The following is a 7,004-nucleotide window of genomic DNA, read 5'->3' as shown; positions in this document are numbered from 1 at the left end:
AAAGGTTATAGAACTTAGACTGTGCTGAGATTTATCAGTCAGGAGTTCTGTTTCATGTGTGTATATCAGGGCTTCACAACCTTTACGCTATTCGGCATTTTTTGCCGGGTTTTTTTGGGGGCTAGTGGCAGGGCCGGGGTGGAAAGGGTGTCCTATGCACCGCAGGATGTTTAGCAGCATCCCAGGCCTCTACTCACTAGATGCCAGTATCGCCTCTCCACTTTCCCAGTTATGACAACCAAAAATGTCTTCAGAGATTGCCAAATGTCGTGGTGGTGGAGGGATGTCAGGGCAAAATCCCTGATAAATGGAGAGAATGTGGTATATCCATAAAACCCCCCCACAAAACCACTGGTGTGTATGACTATACGTCAGACCACCCCTTTCCTTTTTCTGTGTTTTAGACAAACAGTAGCACAAATACACCCCGCTGCAGGTCTACTTTTCTTATACCACTTTTTGGTGATCATTCCACTTCATTGCTTACAGGCAGAAAGGAACTTCTCTTAAACAGAACTGTCCGGGAGAAGTGGTGAGCTGCCCGTCCTAGGGGTAAGCCAGCGAGCAGGCAGGGGCTTCCAGGGCGGCGGGGCGGGGCTCCCGGGGCGAGCCTCCAGGAAACTCCCCTGCCAGCCTCTGCTCACCTCGCGGTCGCCAGGCGCAGTGGAGGGGATGGGACGGGGCGGGGCCGCGTATCGGGCCCGCCCCCGTACGTCACGTCGCCGCGGCCCCGCCCCCGCGCGGGCACCTCCCCCTTCCCCGGCTGGGGCGGCTGGAGAGCCGGGAGTCGCTGGGTGCGCGGGGCTGCCTCGCCGCGCCTTGCCACGGTAGGTGGCCCTGGGGCAGCAGGGGTGGCCTCGGGCTGCAGCCGGGGGCGCGGGCTCGGGGCCGTGCGGGTCGGCCTCGGGCGCCTGGCAGCCCTCCGTCCTGGCGGCTGCCTCCGGGCCCGGCGCGACTGCTCGGGCTCCGGGGCTGGGAGCTGGGATCTGGGAGGCAGGCAGGCGGCGCGGGCGGGCGGTTCTGGGATCCGCACCCGCTCGGCGTCCCGAGCGCTTTCCGCGGGGTGCGGCACCCACTGGGCCCCAGTTACCGCGCTTCCCGCTTCGGACCCAGCGCCTGGGAGACGCTCAGCGTCTGTTGGAGGGGACTGGGGGGGAGGGCGGCGCGTCCCCGCCTTCGGAGTCCCCAACCCCGCCCAGGCGCGCGGGGACCCCCAGGCGCGTGGAAGTTAACTTGCAGCAGCCGTGGAGTTGCGAAGAGCGTCAGAAGTGGAGGCGTTGGGGGCGGAAATCGTCGGCTGGGGAGGTGGGCGCTGGGAGCACGGGGTTGGGGAGCCCTAGTGAACTTGGAGGTCACTGGTGGGGAGCGGAGAGGAATTTGACCCGAGGATCCCACCCCCGCCCCCAACCTCCCTCCGTAACCTCCGCTTCTCAGTGTGAGCTGGATGGGAGGTGCCCGGAAAGCCGGGGCTGGGACGGGTAGCAGGGGACGGGGAGCATGGGCTCAGAGGCTGAGCACGCCTGACCTGGCAGAGTCGTTGTTAGATGGGACAGAGGTCGAGGTCTGGCATTCCCACTCAAAGGCCCGTTCCCTAGGGAAGGAACCATCCACGTCAGCACAGTCAGTAGAAAGCACCGTGCCTAACATCTTGCCCCCTTCCCCTTTTACAGATGGGGAGACTGAGGCTTGGAGAGGTCACCTGCCCGTGGCCCTAGGACCCACAGCTAGGATGTGGCAGAGCTGAAACTCACTCACAGGCCTCCTGACTTAATGTCCTTGGGGATGTTGAGGAGGCGGGCTGTTGAACTCCTACTTATCCTAGAGAAGCCCCCTCAAGCAGCACCTCTTCCGGGAAGCCTTCCCTGGCATTCTCCTGGTATTGTTGGGTGCTTCCTGTTTTGAACCCCACAGAGTTAGCCAGCCCTTTTTCTCACTTCCCAAGAGACATTCCCTTGCATCTGCCAGACCGGGCTGTGGGTGGACACCTCTCCCTAGCCTCCATGTGATAACCCTTTCATCTCAGCAGGGTGGTCTGCTGGTAAGGGTAGGCTTCTGGATTTGAACAGATCTGTGACTCACACCCGATTTAGGAGTGATGTGGCCCAGGCGACCCATTTTCCTTCCTATCTAGCCTCAGTTTCCATAACTGTAAAGCTGGGTTTATTTCATTGTCCTAAAGGAATTGTTGCGTCATTTCTGAATCCCCCCACCCCACTGAACCCCGATTGTACTATTATTTACTTAATATATATCTTTGTATCACCTGATTTTTAAAAATCTCCTGCAAACTTTTGTATAACAGCTTTGTTGAGAGACAGTTCACATACCATACAATTCACCCTTTTAAAGTATATGTTTCTGTAATTTTTAGGATGTTCAGAGTTGCGCAGCCATCACCACTGTCTAATTTTAGAACATTTTTATCATGCCCAAAAGAAACGCTGTTTCGTGGTCACTCCCCAATCCTTTCTTCCCCTATCTGTTGGCAACCGCTTACTGACTCTCAAATTCTCTGTGAATTTGACTGTGCTGGACATTTCATATAAATGTAGTCATATACTATGTGGCCTTTTGTATCTGATGCTTTTCACTTCAGAGAATGTTTCTAAGGTTCAGCCCCTTGCAGCCTGTATCAGTACTTCATTCCTTTTTTTTTTTTTTTAAGTACTTCGTTCCTTTTTATGGCTGAATAATATTCTATTATGTGGATATACCACATTCTGTCCATTTGTCAGTTGATGGATGTTTGGGTTGTTTCTAATTTTTGACTATTATGAATAATACTGCTATGAACATTCATGTACAGGTCTTTGGACATACATTCTCAGTTCTCTCAGGTATATTTCTAGGAGTGGAATGATTGGATCGTAAGGTAACTTTAGGTTTCACCTTTAAATATTTTTTTATTTTATTATTTATTTATTTATTTATTTTGTAGAGATAGGGGGGTCCCGCTATGTCGCCCAGGCTGGTCTCGAACTCCTGGTCTCAAGTGATCCTCCTACCTCAGGCTCCCAAAGTGCTAGGATTATAGGTGTGAGCCACCGCACCCAGGTTTAACCTGTTGAGGACCTGCCAGACTATTTTTCCAGAACAGCTGTACCATTTTATATTCCCACCACCAGTGTATGAGGGTTCCAATAATCTTAAATACATTTAGTGTTCTCTGAAGCAGTCATAACCCTTGAAATCACTGGCCTTGATGTGTTAGTTATAAACTATTTTCAGGCCGGGCGCGGAGGCTCACGCCTGTAATCCCAGCACTTTGGGAGCTAAGGTGGGCAGATCACCTGAGGTCAGGAGTTCGAGACCAGCCTATCCAACATGGTGAAACCCCATCTCTACTAAAAATACAAAAATTAGCCAGGTGTGGTGGCACGCACCTGTAATCCCAGCTGCTCAAGAGGCTGAGGCAGGGGAACCACTTGAACCCAGGAGGCGGAGGTTGCAGTAAGCCAAGATCAATCATACCACTGCACTCTGGCCTGAGTGACAGAGCAAGACTCTGTGAAAATACTGAAGCAAGGAGAGGCAGTGTAGGACCCAGTGGCTTACAGAGCCCACCGCAGGAGCTGGCACACAGTATTAAGAGGGGGTGAAAGGAAGGTGGAAGCTACTTGGATCTTCCCACCCCAGGCCAGCCCAGAGCCCCCTTGCCAGCTGAGGCTTTGTGGAGGCCAGGGAGACCCTCCATGGCTCTCCTAGACCGTAACTGAAGGGGAAGACTTGTCCCTTGACCCCAAAATTAAGTCTAGTCCTGCTCACACCGTATCCGGACCCCCCCACGCTACTCTGAAGGTAACCTCTCTGAGTGGCCACAGGAGTGTCCTATGTGAGTTGCTGCTTATTTCAAGAGGGGCCACCCCCCAGGCCTGCGATAAGCAGTCCTGAGTTACAGACGCTTCATCTGTGAACATTCTGCACACACAACATCTTCCCCCTCCTCTCAGCATCTTCCCCACCCCTAGGACCCTATGTTTCTTCCTTCACGCTCTTTGCTTCAGCAAGAGGCTGCACCGGAAGAACTCAGGTCAGAACCCAGCATTTTCACAGAGGAAGAGTTCCTTGTAGGTAGTTAGTTCACCCCAGCTTGAACCTGTACTCTGCTGGTTCAGGAACTTAGACCAGCACTTATCTGCGTGTTCCTGTTTCCTGACAACTTGGTTGATCTGGGCAGCTGCTGTTTGGGAATGGTGTTAAGACCACGCCTCCCAGCCGCTGTATCTGGCACCTTGTGACTTTATTCTTTTTTGCATACTTGCCTTTGCTTGTCCTTTTAAAATCCTGAATTCCTGTGCATTAAGAAAGCAGCCTAGGCCGGGTGCATGGCTCATGCTTGTAATCCCAGCACTTTTGGAGGCTGAGGTGGGTGGATTGGTTGAGCCTAAGAGTTCGAGACCAGCCTGAATAACATAGTGAAACTCCATCTCTACAAAAAATACAAAAATTAGCCAGGCGTGGTGGTGCGTACCTGTATTCCCAGATAGTCGGGAGGCCAAGGTGGAAGGATCACTTGAGCAGAGGTTGCAGTGAGCTGAGATCGCACCACTGCACTCCAGCCTGGGCAACAGGGCAAGATTGTAGGGTATTAGGTCAATACACAAAAATCAATTAAATATAAAAAAAAAAAGAAAAGAAAGCAGCCTAGGGACATGAAGACAGAGTGGGAAGGCTCCCTAGGCAAGGAACTGCCACTCTCTGGGTCTCAGTGTATCCTACTGAGGAATGGGCATAGACCATTCAGAACTAAGATGTGGTGGTACCTTGGGATCGGTTAGGCTGTTGAAATGTATTATTATTATTATTATTATTATTTTTGAGACGGAGTTTCGCTCTGTTGCCCAGGCTGGAGTGCAGTGGCGTAATCTCGGCTCACCGCAAGCTCTACCTCCCAGCTTCACGCCATTCTTCTGCCTCAGCCTCCTGAGTAGCTGGGACTACAGGTGCACGCCTGACTAATTTTTTTGTATTTTTAGTGGAGACGGGGTTTCACGGTGTTAGCCAGGATGGTCTCGATCTCCTGACCTTGTGATCCGCCCGCTTCGGCCTCCCAAAGTGCTGGGATTACAGGCGTGAGCCACCACGCCTGGCCTGAAATGTATTATTGATGTGACTTTGTGGGTGTATTTGTAGCAAGAGTGGCAGATCAGATATAGCTTCACAGCCTGGGGTTGGTGACCAGAATGTACTTTTTTGGAAAAATGGGTGTGGCTTGTGTGGCTTTGATGTCCCATGTGGCACCAGGGAAGCTTCTCTGGGTAGCAGCAGCTCCTGCTCCCCGACTTGCTGCCTATTCCTATTGCTTGCAAGTCCCCGTGCTCTCTGAGGACCCACAGGTACCTGGTCTGGGGCCCCTCCAGAGATCTGGGATGACTATCCCCTCCCCTGTCACTTCTCAGGTCTCCCCCACCCTGGACTGCAGCCGGAGGAGGATTTGTGGGAATGATTCATTCAGAGCTGCCTGAGATCTTGGCCAAGCCCCAGAAATTGCTGGGAAGGACCTCAGAGGGCAGTGCCCACAGGCCCTAGGGAATGTCTGGGGCTGATGGCCCAGGGAGAAACGTCTTATCCTATGTGCTCAGATGGCTGGCAGCCAGCCCGTCTGCCGAGTGACTTTTTGTATCAGTAAGACTTTTGACCAGGGCTTCTGCAGCCAGAAAGCAGGCAGGCAGCCCAGAAAGCAGGCAGTGTGATAGGGAGCTAGGCGCACTGGCCTGTATTAGAATCCAGGTGCTCCACATCTTTCTGGGGCTGTTGGCTGTTTCTCTATGCGTTGGTTTTCTCATCTGCTGAATGCAGGTATAAGTAGAACCTATCTTCCAGGGGTGCTGGTTGGAAGGGAATGGTGGTAAAGCACTTATCTTGGTACCAGGCAAAAGCTGAGGCTCTGGGGTTAAACAGGCTCTTTGGAATTTTGAACACGTTCGTTTGTGAACCTTAGTTCCTCTGTCTGTCAAAAGGCAACAATTATAAATGCAGCCAATATCAACAGGGCTTGCTGGGTGCCAGACACCGTTCTAAGCACTGTATGTGCTTTAACTCATTTAATTCCCCAATAGCCATATGATGTGAACAGGCTGAGGCTCAGAGAGGTGAAGTAGTTTGCAGAAGGTCACCCAGCTAGAAGTGGGAGACATAGGATTTGGATCCAGAGTCTCTCTTTTTTTTTGTTTTGTGTTTTTTTGTTTGAGACAGGGTCTTGCTGTGTTGCCTAGGGTGGAGTGCAGTGGCACAATCATAGCTCACTATAACCTTGAACTTCTGGGCTCAAGCGATCATCCCACCTTGGCCTCGCAAGTGCTGGGGTTACAGGTGTGAGCCACCACACCCAGCCCAGACTCTGCCCCCGGAATTCTCATTCTTACCCCTCCTTGATATCCCATCTTAAGGCCTAGCACATAGAAAACGCACAGAAAATGTCAGGTGTTGTTATAACTATTCTGAATAAATATTGATCCACTCTCCATCCTTCTGTCCACACTCCTTCCCTGATGGACAGAACATGCAGGGCTCTTGGCCTGTAAAGTCCAGATTCCCACCCACTCCTCCCTACTCGCTCTGTTCCTCCCACTCCCACACTCTCATGCACAGCAGAGCTTGGAAGCAGCCAAGTCCCAACTCTTCCTCCAAATTGCTGTGTGACATTGGGCAAGGAGCTTCCCCTCTCTGAGCCCCAGTTTCCGTACATGTTAAATGGGTGAGTTCACCCTGCTGCATGTTTTTTGTTGAGCTCCCATGCTATGTGTGTGTTTTTAAAATTGAGTCAACATTCAAACATTTCTGGAGAAAAATTCTGATTTCTCATTTCTCTTGGAAACCCAGGAGCTTAGGCCAAACTGGAGTGGCCTGAAGCTGCCCCGTAGGTGGCCTGGGCTCTCCTGGTCACTGTGGTTTCCCCCACTCCCCATTGTCACGTAAGTGCAGCTCTTCAGGGGATCTGAGGATCTCTTCAGGGGACCTGAGGATGCCTCAGGCCTGCCTGGTGCCACCTGAATAAGCAGTTC

At 52.2% G+C, this 7,004-nt stretch overlaps 1 protein-coding gene across 3 annotated transcripts in view; it reads left to right on the top strand.

The window, feature by feature from the left end:
- Positions 1-722: 722 nt before the first annotated feature.
- Positions 723-7,004, top strand: part of TPST2 (tyrosylprotein sulfotransferase 2) — a 64,488-nt gene continuing 58,206 nt past the window's right edge. For all 3 annotated transcript variants that reach the window (XR_004030987.1, XM_030816018.1, XM_030816016.1), the window contains exon 1: positions 723-827. The gene's annotated coding sequence lies outside the window, so the exon portion shown is untranslated. The remainder of the gene's footprint in view (positions 828-7,004) is intronic.

The sequence above is a fragment of the Nomascus leucogenys genome, chromosome 7b (genome assembly GCF_006542625.1).
Source record: "Nomascus leucogenys isolate Asia chromosome 7b, Asia_NLE_v1, whole genome shotgun sequence".
In the NCBI taxonomy this organism is placed as follows: Eukaryota; Metazoa; Chordata; class Mammalia; order Primates; family Hylobatidae; genus Nomascus; species Nomascus leucogenys.
The sequence above is the reverse complement of the archived record's forward strand: the minus strand, read 5'-3'. Positions and strand labels throughout refer to the sequence as shown.